Below are 18290 nucleotides of genomic sequence, written 5' to 3' on the forward strand. Positions count from 1 at the left end.
AACAACAACATCAACAACCAGTCATACAAATCGTGTCGAAGTCAATTCACATTATTAATTGACCAGTGAGGAGGCCACACACCATGCTCGTAATTAAAACATAAGTAATTGTAATTTTTCTGTGAGACTAAACTGTGAACGTGTGACAGCAATGTATAAGTTGGCAATAGATACACTATTACAACAAAAACACTGGCAATGCCATCGGTCGTATGTAGTGGAACTTAAGGTAATGTAATGCAAATCCACGCGAAATTGAAGACAGGTATATAATCACTAAATGTGTCATATATGATTAAAGTAATTGCATGTTAAAGAAAGCTCCATTTAAAGATATCTAGATACAATTCTAGGGATAACATACACAGTTCTACCACTAAACACCTAACTAGAGGCTAGTGGCAGCAACGTTCACGCCAGCTTCCTGACCAGCAACCTGCTCGAAAAGTATATGTATGAAACCTAAGAAATCCGTAGCAGACCAGTGAGAGGTCATGGATAAAACTTGAACTTAAGAACTTACATCAGAAACATGATTGCCTTTCAAAACAGGTGTATTTAGATCACCTACAACGTTGTAAGACGTTAAATCCTCAGCAGCTTGTTAGGACAATGAGTTACATAAGTAATGTAGTAGTTAACAAGTTGCAAATTGTTGTTAGAAATCATGGAAAGATGATCTGTAAATTAAAACGTAGGCAACATCTGGTACGCAGGACAGAGTATGAGTATAGCGGTCATGAAATCTATGACAGGGTAGTTAACAGGACTGACATTGTTTTCAGTAGTGATGAATTAAGCTTACTATAGAATGGTAATAAATACGCTGTGGATAGAGAGGTGCGGACTGAAGACATTAAATCAATGTTAGCAGAGATTAAAAGTACGCTCAATTTTTGTAACGTTCATAAGGGGCAGCGTGACATTATTACCGGGAGACCTGCTGAGTCAATTAACGGACGAGTTACTATGAAGAAGAGGATGAATAAGGGTCAGACAAATACTGATGTAAAGTTAGTTTGTAGTATTAATTCTACACTGAAAGAGAACCAAGCATTAATTGTGAAAGCTAATGAGGGGAATGCCTTGGCAATATTAAGTAACACTGAATATAGTCATAAGGTTAAAGAGTTTTTTGAAGATGGTAGGGTTTCACAAATTGACCATGACCCCACTAAGAAGTTGGTTAAACAAGTAAAAAATGCTATTAGAAAGACTTTTTTGTTATTTGATGAGAAAACCTGCAGGTCTCTCGAAGCACAACCAAAGATTCGTAAACTGAAGGCCCCAATGAGACCCATTGTCAATTATATAGAAAGTCCTTCTTATTGACTGTGCAGTAAGTTAAATGAGATTTTGGTCACTAACTACGTGTTTGAGCGACAATTCTCAGTTAACAATACACATGAGCTGGTTGAGAAAGTTACGAATGTGCAGTATCCTGATAAATACATATGGATGTCACTAGACATCATAAATTTGTACACAAATGGTCCTATAATTGAAGTCATTTCTCTTGTAAGACCGAAATTTTTCAAGTACAGACGTAGGTCCATAGGTGAAATTGATGATTTTTAAAACTATTAGAGCTAGTTCTGTCATATAACTACTTCTCATTTAGAGGAGAATTTTTCAAGCAGCATGATGGATTAGCAATGGGGTGTTGTTTGCCAGGTACACTAACAAGTATTTTTGTCCATCATTAGGAAGAAAAAATTTTTATACAGCAGCAGGAGTTAAGTAGTTTAATCATGTACTATTATCTATATGCTAATATACACTGTTATTATTTCATGAAGAGAATGAGGGGTTAAAGAGAATTTTTGAGGCGTTCAAAACTCTACATCCCAGTATACAGTTTAAATATGAAAGTAAAGTAAACAAAAAAATTAATTTCCTGGACATTACGTTGATGAATGATAATGAAAGCCACAAATTTTCAATTTGTAGGAAGCCAGCAGCTACAGATGTGATTATCCCACGTCATTCTGGGCATTATGACAGGTATAAAACTTCTTTCTATTACAGTTCAGTCAGCACACTTATAAAGATTCTGTTAGAAGTTGATGAATGAGGACGGGAAAAACATGTTTTAAAGGTTATAGCGGTCATTAATGGATTTCAACCAGACTTAATCGACCATATATATTCAGAGATCGTCAAGAAGAGTTCTGATTTAATACGCGAGATTTCTTTAGAGCGATATACAAAGAGACAAAAAAATTTTACCGGTTACATTGGCCCTCTGTCAAATGATGTGGCACATATCTTCCGTTTAGTTAATGTTAATGTAGCATTCAAGAATGACAACACGTTGACACGTTGCCGAAGTTGCTGACACATTCAGTGGAAAAGTTCTGTCCGTTACAAAAATATTGCGTGTAGAAAATAGCCTGTGCTGATTGTGAATCCATATACATAGCGCAAACTGGTAAAACTTGTAGAAAGAGATGTAGGGAACATACTGCCCTGCATACTATTAAACTTTCGATATTCAAAGAACATTTAAAGACAATGAAACATACGGTCATATGAATAGACGAGAATCTAAACATTTTGCACTTTGTTGATAATAGAGTGGGATTCAGGAATTTCTAGCAGATGACTACACACGAGTCAGAAAAAGAAATGATCGTATGGCATTTTTGACCGGGAGGCCCCATCCGGGGAAGTCTTATTTCAGTGTACACCACACTGGGCGACTTGCGTGTCGGAGATGAGAAAGAAATGATAAGGAGGACAACATAACACCCAGTCCACGAGCAGAGAAAATCTTCAAGCCGGCCGAAAATCGAACCTGGGTCCGCTACATGGGAGGCAAGCACGTTACCACTCTGCTAAGCAAGCGGACTTGAGTCAAAACTCTTTTGGAGGTAGTGTTCTGTAGGACTATTTGCAAATAGTGAATGAGAGAATATGAAACTCTTGAGTGGCTTTTTTGAAAAAATAGGTTGGGGCAGCTGTATAAACCTGCATTATTGTCTCACTTTGGGTCGTAGAGGTGCTCTGCAAGCTCTTCACAATAATATGCAAATCAATGCCCCAGATAAACGCATTGTGAATGCTACACCAATTTATGTTTTACAAAAATCTAATTCACAAAATTAACACTGATACGAAGACGACACATGCAAGACAAATGCTGCGCGACAAACACAGACGTGATCTATCCGTTTATTGGCTCAGCCTTCTTTTGCGCATTATTAGTCCCTTAGTTATTAGGGACTCGAATGTGACGGTATTTTCTCACACAAAGATCGACGAAATTATTAAACGTTTTGACGTCAAAACGTGCAGGACTTCCAAAGACCACAGGAAGATGATACGGTGTCTCGACAGCACTGCACCGGAGACGGGTGGCGGTATGTAATTTGTAACCCCTACAGGCTCATAGTAACGACAGTATTTCGGAATTCTTTTAAGGTGCTAAGTAGGCCAATTACACCCATCAAAGACATGGAGGGGGGGGGGGGGGCAGACGTCACAGGACTGTAGCGCTAGCCGGCTAGCAATCTGCACTCGGATATCAAAGCGGGAAGCGTGGATCCCGTTCCACGGGATACCTTCTCGCCAGCGGCGGCGCGAGCGCAACAGATGGACAGTTAAAAATCGCCGGCAGCCAATTACACGGGGGCGTCGGGACTGCGCGCGGCGGTGGCGGCAGCGGCGGCGGCGGCGGCGGCTGGGGGCGGCGCCGCCCCTGGTGGGGGCGTCACGTGGCCGGCGGCGGCCTTTATAAGCGAGCGGCGTGCGCGGCTGGACCCCACACGACCGCCGGCCGCCCCCAGATACGCTCCTCAGCACTCTCAACTCTCTCGCAGCCAAGGCACAGGTGAGTGGCGCCGCGCCGCGCCGCCCTGCGCTGCGCTTGGCCGCACCGCGCCGCGCCTGCGACTCGCTGCCAGCCAACAATAAATGCAGTCTGCCCCAACAATTGTTTTCACCATCCACCACCTGCTGCCAGCCTAAACACTGGCGAATTATTAATAAAAAAAATTCGTTTCCTGTATTAGCCCGTGACCATTGTAAATACTTCGTGAATAAAACCCTCTACGGCACTTAATACATTTCTTTATTTAGCGCGTTGTTTCGGCTACTACGTTGAGCAACGCAGAGCGTCATTGTCAATCAAAACCTGTAACTTGTTTTACAGACCCAGAGTTTTGATCTGATGATGGCGGTAGCCGAAATGTCGTAATAAATAAACAGATATATTAAGCGATCTAGACACTTTTATTCACAAACTTTTGCAGTAGCACCCTAGACTGACTTCCGGCGGGGCATAACAACCTCCCAGCAGGCTATTTATTTGTCATTCAGCACTGTTAGCTGGTTTTGACGTTTTCTCATTCTCAAATTCGTGGTAGATGTGGATAAATCATTCGCGTAAGTTGTTGTATCAAACGAAAGTTACGTGTCAAGCTCATAAATGCGTAGCGTGGTCGTAAGTGCAGCGTGTACATTGAGGACCACACTACCCATACCTGTGCACGGCATGTGACATTTGTTTTATACAGCTCACTCGCATGACGCATCCACATCTGTTATGAATTTGAGAATGAGCAAAGCTAGAAAATGTGTAGCAGTGCTTAATAAAGCACCAGTTTAAAACAACAGCCTGGGGGAAACAAGGAAATTCTTCAAAAAACAGTATACCCATTTTCTGATAATTTTCGAGTGACATACGTTTTCTTGGTACTGGAGTGTACAGAGTAATCCAAGTAACGTAGATACTCAGTTCTCTCGTACTGAAAATGTAAGTTCCACAGCTAAACTTTGTCGTTCTTGTTTCATTCATTTAAATTTGTTTCTCTGAGCCCAGTTTTCGGAGTCGGAGCCCCTATTCCCAAGGACTCATTTTTATAATCAGTAAAGCTTTCAAGCTCAAACCAAAGCTTCGCTGATTACAAGAACGAGGCCTTGAGATTGGGCTGCGAATCTGAAAACCAGGTTCAAAGAATCATATTTAAGTAAATGAGACAATAATTACAAATATTTGATGTTGAACTTGTATACCCAAACCAAATACTTCATCTGCTACCTAGTCTCAAATAGGATAAATAATGGAGAAGACCACTACAAACTTCCTTAACTGATTTTGAACTGACTCGACTGCAATAATTGTGAAACTCTTTATGTTACACACCCTACATTTGGAGCCGCAAACTCCGTAACGACCTTTATTACTCGTTATTATACCATGAAACCGTTTTCAAATGTCCTAAAATACCTTTCAAGACTGAAAGTTTTCACAGTGATAGAGCGTAAAACTGTCTTTTGCCTTTGTGGTAGGAATCTTATGTGTTTTATCATACCCAAAATTTTAGAATAACTTGTAATAAAAGGTCGTTACGTATTGAACCAGTTGTGGAACAACGTTGATCTTAAAAAGTATTATTGTCTCTGATTACCCATGTCCAAACAAAGAAACAGATGTTTCTCCTGTTCTACCATGTACTATTAGGTAAAGACTCTACAACACCCAAAAAATTAGTTAAGTAAAATGGCGAGGTCTTAGAGCACACAACAAAAAATTTAAACTATGGTATGAGGCACTAACAGATGGTCTATTAAATATACCGCTTCTCTTACACCACATTGACAGTGGAGTGTTATTTGCTAAACAACAGTGAGTTAATATTGTTTTAGTATTTCTTACTGTATTTAAAAAAGGATTTGTTTTCTTTATAATTTGCACGAAAAATTACACAGTTAATCATAGTTATACGCTGTTTCAGTCTGGTATAGGGTTAAACTATACATTTTACCTGTAATCTATGTTATATATTATTCAGTCAGTCTTGCATTTAATCATTTTTTAATTTATTTGTTGTGTACTGTAAGATCTCATTTTATTTAGAATTTCGGGTACCACTTAATTGCTTCATGGCTGTATCTCTTTGTTGAATAGTATACCAAAAGATGGGAGAAAGATATGTGAAATACTAACACCAGTAAATGTGCTTGAAATCCGAAATGTAGACTGTATAGCATAAATAGATATGAAAGACACAAGAGAAGTGTTTACTTAAGATTTTCTAACTGCCAGACAAGTCAAAAATTGTACTAGTATACCAAGAAGCCAAAATTGTATCCTACAACAGACATTAGAAACTAAGTATTGTCCTTAAATACAATCCAGTCGCTTAACTTCGTGTATACATGTGAACAATTTCGAATTCCGTTTGTCATAAAGATAAAATTGATCTCTTAGTTCCAGTTTTGCACCAGTTCAGAATTTTGGTGCATTCCTATGTACAGAATCCTCAAACATAAAAAACTGAGAATTAAAACTACAACGTTTGTAGAATATTTATTTGGTTATACACCAAAATGTGATAATAACACCTACACGAAACAAAGAAAGCACTACAACTTGGAAACAGAATCTTGGATCGTGTATAATAAAGTTTTGTATAACGTAGGCACAGTGTATGTTACGAAGTAATAATTAGTTAACTGCTTACGATAGGGATTCACAGTCATGTAGGGTTACTTAAGGGGCATCATATTCACCGCTGACTGTAGAAATTGTTTATTTCACGATTGTAATTTGGGACTTTGGGCCATTTTCAAGCGATACTGCAAAAGATTTTGCTTCTACGCATGTTAGATTTTAAAATCAGCTGAAGAAAAATCTTTTGCAGGACTACTTGAAAGTATCCCAAAGACTGAAATTGCAATTGTGAAATAAATAATTTCTACAGTCGGCGGCGATATGACGTCCTTTAAATATTGCAATGTTACAAAGAAAGCCCACAGTCAACTTAGTTAAAATCGCTGAAATATATAATGTTAATGTCGATTACTGTGGTATTATATCTAAAATTGTACAGATAACCATAACATTCGTATCTATAGATGTTTGAAACTTATGATTTTTTCAGTAAGTGGATGCTAATTTTCTGAATTCGCAACGTCTGCAAAGAAGCAAAATAATATAACATACTTTAAATTTCCCCTCAAACAGGTGAGAAGACGATAAAGCGTGGCAAAATACTGGCAGCACGATTTCCTTTCAATTCTATTGCCATGGAAATATCTTTTAACAGGGCTTAGATTGTTGTCTAGCCGTTCACATTCAGATCATGTACCGCAATCTCGGCTAAATATTTCGCTGCGTACATTAAATGTCTTTATATCATTCTCCTCCTCTTTTCGAGAGGTTTTGAATATGGATTCAAGACCGCTCGAAAAGAGGAGTAGAATGATATAAAGATATTTAACGTATGCAGAGAAATGAAGTATCACTACAATTTGGAAAATGAGACGTCCGTGGCACGGTAAGTAAAAAGAAACTTAGAAACGGCAACACGAGAAGAAACATCATGCAATGAATATGCAATTCTGTTGGAAGCTTTTAACGCTCAGAATCATCTGCATGTTCATTTGCAAAGGCACTGGGCTGAACAGCGAACTAATGTTGAGGCTTCACCAGAAATGGCTGTGGATGTACATGCTATTAGTCAGCATACATAACACGTTTTTGAACTACGTACTAATACTGATAATGAATTAACACGTGTGTTTGTGTGTGTGTGTGTGTGTGTATGTGTGTGTGTGTGTGTGTGTGTGTGTGTGTGTGTGTGTGTGTGTATGTGTGTGTGTGTGTGTATGTGTGGCTGGGCAGAATACGAGTTTGGTTTCAAAACCAACATTTTTCTAGTGGGAGGGGAGGAAGGGGAGAAAATGAGGAGGAATTTTCCTTTCCTGCTCCTAGCTGTGTACGCCCTCATTTCTAATGCAGTAAAAACACGCAATTTGTCAGTAACTTCGGTATATCGAATAATTTGTGAAATACGAGGTTTGTCCATTGCTGCGTTGGACACTTTACACATCTTATACCATCATGATATCGCCAGGACCATCCTCTGCACTGGACTGCCGTGGATACTGTCTTCAGAAGCGAGCTAGACCAAGCTGATTCGATACTAGCACAGGTAATCAAACTGCGTTCTTCCGCGTCAGTAGCCAGTCATACTGAGCACTTGGCAAACTGTCAGGTAAACATTTACTTTCCATGGTTGTTACTATATTTGAGGCGGTAATACGCAACTGGTTTTAGAACCACGTCCTCGCCGACGGACCACAGCTTATACAGGTTCTGCCCCACGAAAGTTTCTTGCAGTTGTATAAATTATAAATTCTGTTGCTGGCATCAGCAATAACAAATTTGAGCATTTACAAGCCTCATCTTTTCCTGACACGGAATTTGGTATCTGAAAGAATGTCGAATCATACTGGCTACTTCATGTTCATAACTGTCCCATATTGTTATCTAGTATCACTAAAATTCTACTACAAGAACCTACGGTTAGGTCGTCTAAACACTTTTAGTTGTGAATTCTTTTTCTTAATTTTGGTTTCACCACAGTTACTTTAACCTTCAGGTGGACTATAACATTGCAGTATTGGTAACATCTATATACAAACAATTAAGATCTTTTCGTCAGGTAAACACGTGGGCGTCACGTCGAAGAAGCCAGATTTTTATTGCTAAAGAATGAAGCAGTAACTGGCAGACGAAACTATTTCAATGTTAACCTCATGACATTACTGACAATCATTGCTGAAATTTTCAGTAGATTGCTAAGTGTACATGTTAACTATCTGCAATGAAACATTTATGTTTCTGCTAGTTTATAAGCCAAGATATTGGGCTGCGAAGATGCACTTTTTCAGGTCGTCCAGTTTACTTTAAACTACATGCGAGTTTCTATACTTTATTCAGACAAGCAAATCTAGTAATTATATGAAAATTTTATACCTGACATCGCCTGGTGTCCACCTGTTCCTTATCCAATATCTGCTAACTGTTATGCAGGATGATTCGGTGATGAGTTTACAAACTTTAAGGAATGATGATATCATTTTGAGCTAAGGGGTCCTCCTCTGCGAACGCCAGAGTCGAAAGTTATGAGTGAAAACTGCACTGATAAATCTGACGCTGGAATACATTTACCGGTACTGTTGTTACTGCGATTTTAGGGCAGACAACTTTCAGAGGCGGCAGTATAGACCAAAACAGGAAAAATATGCCCAGTAAACATGGGCTGTAAATGCATACCTAAAGAGCTACGAACCCTTGTTAATCTTCTCTACTGTGTAACACGTAGCTTCTACCGAACAAGTGCCAATAGGTCTTAAGGTATGCATTTTAGAGCCAACATTTACAGGACTTCTTTCCTGTTCTGCCCGTACTACCAACTCTGAAAATTGCCTACGCTAGAACCCTACAATCTCAGCGACAACACTACTGGTACATGTATTGTACTGTCAGATGTATCAGAACGATATTCATTTACAACTTTCGAACCGGTCGTTTCCGTACCTCTGACGGATGCCGTTACCCCTCTCCATGACACCTGAAAATTTGTAATATCATCATGGAATCAACGAAATTTTTCGGATGCAAGTCAACAACAAATGCAACGGCACCGACCTTGCTGCATCCAACGGATAGAGTACTCTTAATATCCTCTGATTTAATGTTGATCTAACTTCGTTATCTAATGATTTTAAAATACAATATACTGAAAAATGTTGACCACATTCGTAATTCATTCTTATGTAATTTCTTGCTTGTTTCTTGTGATTCTCACTCAGATATTTACGACTGTTACTCTGGTTGTTTTATATGCTTAGATCCCACCGCACGTTAAGACATACTCGTTGATTTTTAGAACCTAACGACATCAGTGTTAAAAACATGAAGATTAACCAAATTGTCCAAAAACCTGAGACAGCGAAACAAAGAAGCATACTAAAACCTCCCTTCATAATGCATTTCGTTTAATGTTCATCCATAACAAAGAATAATGCTTAAACACTTCCACTATCAGAAAGATAAATACAAAGGGACAACTTTTCTAACGAATTACTTACAGCTACAGCACATTTGGGTTTGCAATATTACCCTCCCGAAGGTCGGCATAGTTTATAACTCCGAATGTTGATACGTTTATCTACTAACAACAGCCCACCACAGATTTCGTCTATTGAAGCGCAGGAATAATATGAACAGAGACAATTTCTGTTTAATAATAGAAAAATATGTTAGCAGCTGTTGGGGAATCCTGTTTTTTATCTGTCATCTTAATATTAATAAAACGCTAATAGCGAGTAGACTCGCGTTTATGAATGCTATAATATTTATTAATTGTTAGGAAATATTTTCATTCTAGTACGAATGGATTTCAGAATTGCGATGCTGCTCTGTTTTAGTGATGATTATTCGTTCCTTTGTGACAGAAAATTTAGCAGTCACCCTCAGTCGGCATATGTGATTCACAGACATCACTTTAAACTTAACAGACACAACTGTTCCGTTATTTACCATGACTCATTTGTAACTATAGCAGAGTAGCTCTTTCAACACACACAAAAGCAACGTGTGTGGTAACTGTGACGATAAAGGAGATGACATCGCAAAATGTCATTTATCAAACGCCTGGAGAGATGGGAACTGTGTTCCGCGTCGAGATTCGAACCTGGGAGTCTCGGTCCGCCACAAAGTTTTAACTGCCAGGAAGTGTCAGCGCACACTCCTCTGCAGAGCGAAAAATTCGTTGTGGTGTGTTATTCATGTATATGTAACGAGCAAGTACTGTTGTGCGACTCACCATAAGTTGCAAATCGCTTGTCTTTAATTGAAATAAAGTTTTGAAAATATACATTCAACATTACTGCGATCCTAACAATGTTATACGGATCAGTGATGCGTTTGTTACTATAGATGGCGAGGAAACTGTAAATGATACCGAATCTAATGAAACATTGTGAAGCATGCTTAACGAATACGTTTAATTTGCCATTCCTCGCCTTGTATACTTTCGTTATTCTTGTGATGCTCAGCCGAACTCACAATCGGCTATTCTGCTCTAAATTGTAACGCCGTTACAAGCGTTTACGCTTGTACGTAGGAGCAATTTGAACAAAATGTTCTGAAAGTTCGACGGCATTAAGTATCTTAAAAAGTTGACTAACTTCAGCTCGTGGGTAATAAAATACGGCGGTTACGTTGTTGTGCTCGCACTTGAGAACATTTTTGAGACTGTTGTTACAATCATGCACAACGTTTTTTATCTGTTAAGTAGCATGATAATAATTCCCGTCACAAACAAAATGTATTTGATAAACCTGCGCGTATAGCTTAACGCACATTGCTGTATCTTACGGGACAGGGAGATGAGAGAGGCCGTTGATCTGATACACCGGCCACCCTGTGTGTGGCCTTTAGCCGATTTCTCTCTCTCCTTTAGAGAAATGGACTGGTCCCCGATATCCACCTCAGAAAATAAAGTAAACAAACAGTTAAAATACTAAAACACACATAACAAAATTTTACTCGGTTCACGGGCAGATAGATGGTTCGCACGACTTGCGTCTCTCAGGTTAACTGACGACTGCAGTGGAAATTCAATGAAACAATTATTGTGATCATTCGACGCATGTTTACTTGATGTTGCCTTATTTGGAAAAGATTGATGTACATTAAGTAAATACCCGATCCTTCAAAAAATTTTTGCACATACATTGTAGGAAATCATATACTTGTATAATCCTATTTTCTACCTTGCAGTATCTCCTGTGAACATGGTAGCCAGTGCCGGAAATACTAGAGGATAAATCAAATTGTACAGCTGTTGGTAAGCTAAAATAAATAAAAAGTCCCAAATCATGAAAACAGTGCAGTGGATCAGTGGGACCTTTAGCACGGACCTTTAGCATCAGACGGCGGCAATGTTCCTTTCTCGCTGCACAGCATTCTTTCTGTGTCAGCTGAGCACCAGCAATTGCATTTAATACTGATACTTTGTTAAATTCCCGTCCCATCTACCTTTTTCGCAAGTGGCGTTTCGTTTGGACAGTTGTCCACACTCGGAATTTTAAATTTCTAACGTGGAATCATCAAGCGCTAAATTATTGGGCTAAAAGCTTCTACGTTCACTATGTCGAGACCTAAGCCTGTACATTTCAAAAAGTCAAATTTCCGTACGACTCGCGGGTATTATTGATTTATTCAAACGAAACTCAGTTTCCTTGCAGTCATAACTTTTGTTTTTATTTGATATTTATCTCACACATATTCAGTCGATTTCGAGATAATATTGTCTCAACTCCAGATACCTATAAGGCATGCTTCATAAATCGAATGCCGTAGCTAGAACAACTGCCCTTCCACCAAGGGAAGCCCTTACTGTATGTCTGCAACACTTTGATACTTCATGTTAAACACCGTCTTCTCTCGGCATAATTTCTCTCTCTCTCTCTCTCTCTCTGCACAGAGAGCAGAGGGGGTTTAAAACGAATTGTCAAACTGTGTTGCAGGCGCGTTGTAGGGCCTCCCTTCATGGAAGGACGGTCATAGCACCTATAGCACTCGATTCATGAAGCACACCTAACAGCTACTTAAATAGATTGTATATCCATGGATTAAATATCAATGAATAATGAAGAATGAATATTTATTTTGAACAGCTCTCACACATTCGTAGATTCACTTCACTGAGGACGTCTCTGAATGACTGAAAAGGCCAAGGTGTCGCACTGGCCGACACACTGATCTCACTGTAGCAGAAGCTGGGTACAATTCCTCGTCCATATGTTACGATTTATGTTTCCCGTGATTTTATGGGATGGTTCCCTTGAAGAGGGTCCAGGGAAGCTCTCGAATTCATCTCTATACCTTTCTGTTCCAGCACTGAGCTAATGACCTCGTAGTCGAGCAGACGTTAAAATCTTAAAATTTTTTTCTCCATTGACGGGTCTTTACCCCGTTATCTCTCTTTCAGTTTTTCTAATAATTTTCTGAAATTTGCTGAAATTCTTTTCTTGTCATTTTCATGGTGTTAACACCTACTTTGTGAACTTTTATTCAGAGCTGTGTGAACCCGAGATTATGATTTTCTTTCTATATTTACTTTTAATACAACTGTTTACACACGTACGTTTGAATTTCAAATTATGGTAACATCTCACTCATTATTCAGATGTTTCGAAAATGCTATTTGAATTCTGGTTTTAAAGGGCTTCTCAAAAGAACTGCCGTCTACGTCACGTAAATTTTTTTCGGTATGTTAAAACCCCTTCTTACTTCCGTACTCGACCATTTGGAACGACGCATTGTATCCGAGCGCATTCCCCATATTTATAACTCCACCTGGCGACCCATTTTTAATTTCTCCGTTATTTTCTTATTTCGCCTAAGACGAATAACTGCATGATTAGTTAGCGGAGTTAATTCCTAGCCTATGCTTCTTCAGCTCAAGTTTCTGTTTTCATTCAAGTAGAAGATACAGTCTTCCGAAATCGATGAATTATTTTTAAACATCCTGTATCACAGTAACAGCAGCGTTCGTCGATGTTAGACGGCGTAAGATATTCGAAATTCTGAGAAAATTAGGGGTAAGCTGTAGGGAAAGATGGATAATATACAATATGTACAAGAACCAAGAGGGAACAACAAGCCTGCTACAGAAAGAAAGAAATGCTGGATCAAAAAGGGTGTAACACAGGGATGTAGTCTTTCGCCCCTTCTGTTCAGTGTGTTCATCGAGGAAGCAATGACTGAAATAAATGCTGGTGGCATTGCTATCCACAGTGAAAATGAAGAAGAATTACAGAATGTGTTGAATGAAATGGACGCTCTAATGAGTACAGATTGAAAGTAACTCGAAGAAACCGAAAGTAATGCGAAGCAGCACAAATGAGAACAATGCGTAACCGGAATGAGATTTTCACTCTGCAGTGGAGTGTGCGCTGATAAGAAACTTCCTGAAAGATTAAAACGGTGTACCGGATCGAGACTCAGACTCGGGACCTTTGCCTTTCACGGGCAAGTACTCTACCAACTTTTTCTCCATTTTTGTTCGGTATTGTTCATTGCGTTTGGTCTGGGCGGACGTCACAAGACATCCGTTCAAGTTGATCATTGATTCCTTTACTCAGTTTCTTTATGACAGAGGGCGAGCAGCCCTCTGACGGAACACGCTGAGCTGCTGTGCCGGCATCAACTCAGCTACCCAAGCACAACTCACGACCCGTCCTCAGGGCTTTAATTCTGCCAGTACCTCGTCTCCTACCTTCCAAACTTCACGGAAGCTCTTCTGCGAACCTTGAAGAACTAGCACTCCTGGAAGAAAGGATATTGCGAAGACATGGCTTAGCCACAGCCTAGGGGATGTTTCCTGAATGATATTTTCACTCTGCACCGGAATGTGCGCTGATATGAAACTTCCTGGCAAATTAAAACTGTGTGCCGGACCGAGACTCGAAGTCGGGAGCTTTGCCTTTCGCGGGCAACATCAGAACTATACGAAGTAAAATAAACCTTGACGGAGGAAGCAAGATGGACATAAAAAGCAGACTAGCACTGGCATAAAGAATATTCCTGGTCAAGAGAAGTCTTCTAGTATCAAACATGGGCCTTATTTGAAGAAGAAATTTCTTCTTGGATCGTACATTTGGAGCAAAGCATAGCATGGTACTGAAACATGTACTGTGGGGAAATCAGAACAGAAGAGACTCGAAGCACTTGAGGTGTGGTGTTACAGAAGAATATTGAAAATTATGTAGACTGGTAAAATGAGGAATGAGGAGTTCCTCCGTAGAATCGGTGTGGAAAACACTGACAAGAGGAACGGACAGGATGATAGGACATCTGTCAACGCATCTTGGAAAAACCTCAGTGATATTAGAGAGAGGAGAGGTGTAAAGAGTGCAGCCGGTAGGAAAGAGATGGAATACATCCAGCAAATAATTAAGGAAGCAGGCTGCAAGTGCAACGCTGAGATGAAGAGATTGACGCAGGAAAGGAGTGCGTGGCAGGCCGCACCAGACGAGTCAGAAGACTGGTGACGCTAGTAAATAAATAAAATCGTAGCAACGTTTGGGAATGTGTTGGCCAGCCGTTCTTCAAAAACTTCTACAGTTTACCAGCATACTTGACTGAAGGTATTGCTACAATTACCAAGCCTTATACTTTCAAGAATTTATTGGATGACGCTAGATCCGTTTTCGAATTGTGAGTCATGCCTTGGAAAAGCGACACATTTTACATTTCTTTAAAAAATGTAATTGTCTTGTGACACTCTTGACTGTGATATTCCACGGGGTGGTTTCACTCACCTGTCGGAAAGGGCTTTCTGCCTCCGCGCACACTGCCCCTTCCTTCCGGATATGTGAGATATGTGTCGTACGTGTAGGCACAAAGTGTAGGTAAGTGTTACGGATGCGTGTATGGTGTAGTGTACTTCTGTTTTGCACGACGATGGTGATGAGAGAAAGGACGCAGTCTACTCCTCTTCCCATCCAACAGACGAATCATCGTCACCAATGTCCGATGCGCCCACTTCATGAGACACTGTGGAGAGAGGTTTGGAACTTAATCCAGGACACTGGCGCAAAGGCCGCTGATCAAGAACGTTACACCACCACCTTTTCTCCCCTTGCCGACCGATTTATGGTATTAAAATTTTCCACCTTCAGGATTCTTTTGTAAAGATCAAACTTCACGTAGCCACAGAACTATTAGAAACGTCGTATCACTCTCTTCGACAGTGACATGGTAAGAGTCTGTTTATATGGTCTGCAGAAGGAGAATGGGAAAGAATTAGTTGTGCCTTTTCAAAGGAACCATCCAGGCATTTGTGTTAGGCGATTCACGGGAATGAAGATAAGGTGGGAGACGAGCGGGGGATATGATTGTGCCGAATGTGAATACAGCGTCTTAACTACCACCCAATCTCGCTCAGATACAACATTTCAGACCAAATGAAGAAGTGGGGGGATACTAATTAACTTTACCATATCGAGGAAACAACCCTGGCTCCCATATCCATGAATAAACCGATTAAAGCCAGGTTGAGAGAATTGTTTTAAAAACTGCTACTAATAAGCGAAATGTTACCTTCATACCTAAGTAAAAAGATGATTAAACCGAAAAACATAATACTTGGAGTAATAGGAAATTTGATTGATCATTTTTGGACATGTACTTACTGACATAGGATACATAAACGTCGATGTAATAAAATTATATTGGTGAAGTACGTGTTAACAAAATTTGTGCAGCTCACAATTATTTATTTATTGAGTTGTCTTTCATGGCTAGATTAGGGACTCTTGCAACGTATGAGACACCTTACCACTTACAGTGTTGACATACATGTTTTTACGAGATTGCTAGAAGACGTAAATGAATAGTCTGTATTACTAAACGGCTAACTCGGGGCACGACCCCGGTTGCAGGTCACCTATCTAAAGGTTTCCAAGAGAATTAAAAATTTTATTTTCAGTACACAACACAGTTACTGACAGAATTAAAAAATTTAAAATTCTGTCATTATCTATTTTGAGGCACCGTAATTAACGGTACGCAAATTACCGAGACTATATTCGTCCAGTATTTGTGAAAGAGGCAAAAGGACTTGCTGCAGCGGTAACACCGGTTCCCGTCAGATCAACGAAGTTATCGGGCTTGGCTAGCACTTGGATGGGTGACCGTCAGGTCTGCCGAGCGCTGTTGGGTAGTGGCGTGCACTCAGCGCTTGTGACGCCAGTTGAGGAGCTAGGTGATTCAGAAGTAGCGGCGGCTCTGTTCACGAAAACGGACAGCGGCCGGGAAAGCGGTGTGCTGACCATATACACCTAAATATCCGCACCCAGTGACGTCTGTCGATTAAGGATGACACGGCGGTCGGTCGGTGCCGTTTGGCCTTCCGAGGCCTGTCCGAAAGGAGTTTAGTTTCTAGTTTTTATTTGATAAAGAGGCCACTTAGCATCCACCAACAAAATTTCCAAGTAATTTCTAACCTTAACGAAACATTTTCTCATCGTCATTCCCCAGAAAATTATGAATAGAAAAAAGTTTATCACTTACTATATTTTCGCTCTTAATGCTGCAAAACGGCAGCCTCACCCTTAACGTTTCACTTTATTGCTTCTTTACTACTAGCTCTATTACTGACACATTTTGCATACAGTATTGACAAATACCAGTGAATGTTCCTGCAAAATTATATCACTGCAAGACAGACAGTTCGGAATGTATGAAGTTTTCTACATGGGAGCTCGATTCTTTAAAGAAACGGGTGTGGCGACTTACTGGTATTAAACTAAATGGGAGCAGATACCAATGACAAGCCTCTTATACGACATAATCAATCTGGTCGTAAGTAAGGAAGATTTACAAGCTTTGGTTCAAAGAAATGGATAGCCTACATAGCACAAAATAATGCTGAAGGATAAAGAAAGCAAAGACGCTGATGGCGAAGAGTAGCAAAAAAATGGGAATGACACCGTAGTTGCAGCAGTGAAGGAACTGTCGCCCAGGAAGCAAGATTGTACGTGATGCCCTAACGAAAGTGGATATCACAAGTAGACTGACATATCCGAAGAAAACATTGTTCAACTGCATATCTCTAGTGATACCTGTATCAAACAGCCTATTTGTGTGGAAAAAGTTCCTGAAGATGTGTGCCTCTTCAACAGCGTTGTACGGTAGTGAAACGAGAACCATCGGAAATATGGGTTAGAAGAAAACTGACAGCAAATTAAGTGTGATGCTATGGAAGAATGTTAAAAAAGAAATAAAGCAGTACTAAAATCAATAGGCGAGGAAAGAAGCCTGTGGAAATATAGATATACAGAATAGATTATATATGATATTGGGTGCTGTACTGTCTCTGTATACTCTATATATACTCTGTTTGAATAATATTTTGTCATCCCAGCAGTAAATGTTCGGATATTTTCGTTTATGGAGTTGTTATCTGATCTAGCTTCCAAACAAAGTTTAATGTCGCCCAAATAAAGACTGCAGTTAAAATAAGACAGTGTGGAAGATGTTTGAATATTAGTAAATAAAAGAATAAGAGCCCTAACACTGACATGTAATACTATGTATATACTATGGTGCCTTACGCGTTCTGTTCATAACATTCTGATGGTGCCCTAAAACACATAATACGAGTCATTGCCGCCCTATGACACAAAATGGTAGGTTTTTTATGTTTCCAGTTATAACGTCGAAATTCTCATTGTAGGTGATTTTTCTGATACTGAGAAGAATAAATATAGTAGTCTATTGTCGATCTAACGTGAGTTTCTTACTTCGATAAGATTAGATGTACTTATATTTCAATAAATATGATTAAAGCGTATCAAATTGTTTATTCGTGCATCTATTCAGTTAACCGAACATGTACTGAATTAAAATATCTTCGACAATGCTGGAACAGTAGGTACGGTATTGTAGTAATCTGTAGTCAGAGGGCCAGTTTTGTGTA

The 18290-nt window shown here is 39.6% G+C and overlaps 1 protein-coding gene across 1 annotated transcript in view; it reads left to right on the top strand.

Annotated features, from left to right (window-relative positions):
* The first annotated feature begins 3767 nt into the window (after positions 1–3767).
* Positions 3768–18290, top strand: part of LOC126251743 (prohormone-1-like) — a 309535-nt gene continuing 295012 nt past the window's right edge. Inside the window, exon 1 of the mRNA XM_049952352.1 lies at positions 3768–3832. The gene's annotated coding sequence lies outside the window, so the exon portion shown is untranslated. The remainder of the gene's footprint in view (positions 3833–18290) is intronic.

Source organism: Schistocerca nitens, chromosome 4 (genome assembly GCF_023898315.1).
Source record: "Schistocerca nitens isolate TAMUIC-IGC-003100 chromosome 4, iqSchNite1.1, whole genome shotgun sequence".
Classification (NCBI taxonomy): Eukaryota; Metazoa; Arthropoda; class Insecta; order Orthoptera; family Acrididae; genus Schistocerca; species Schistocerca nitens.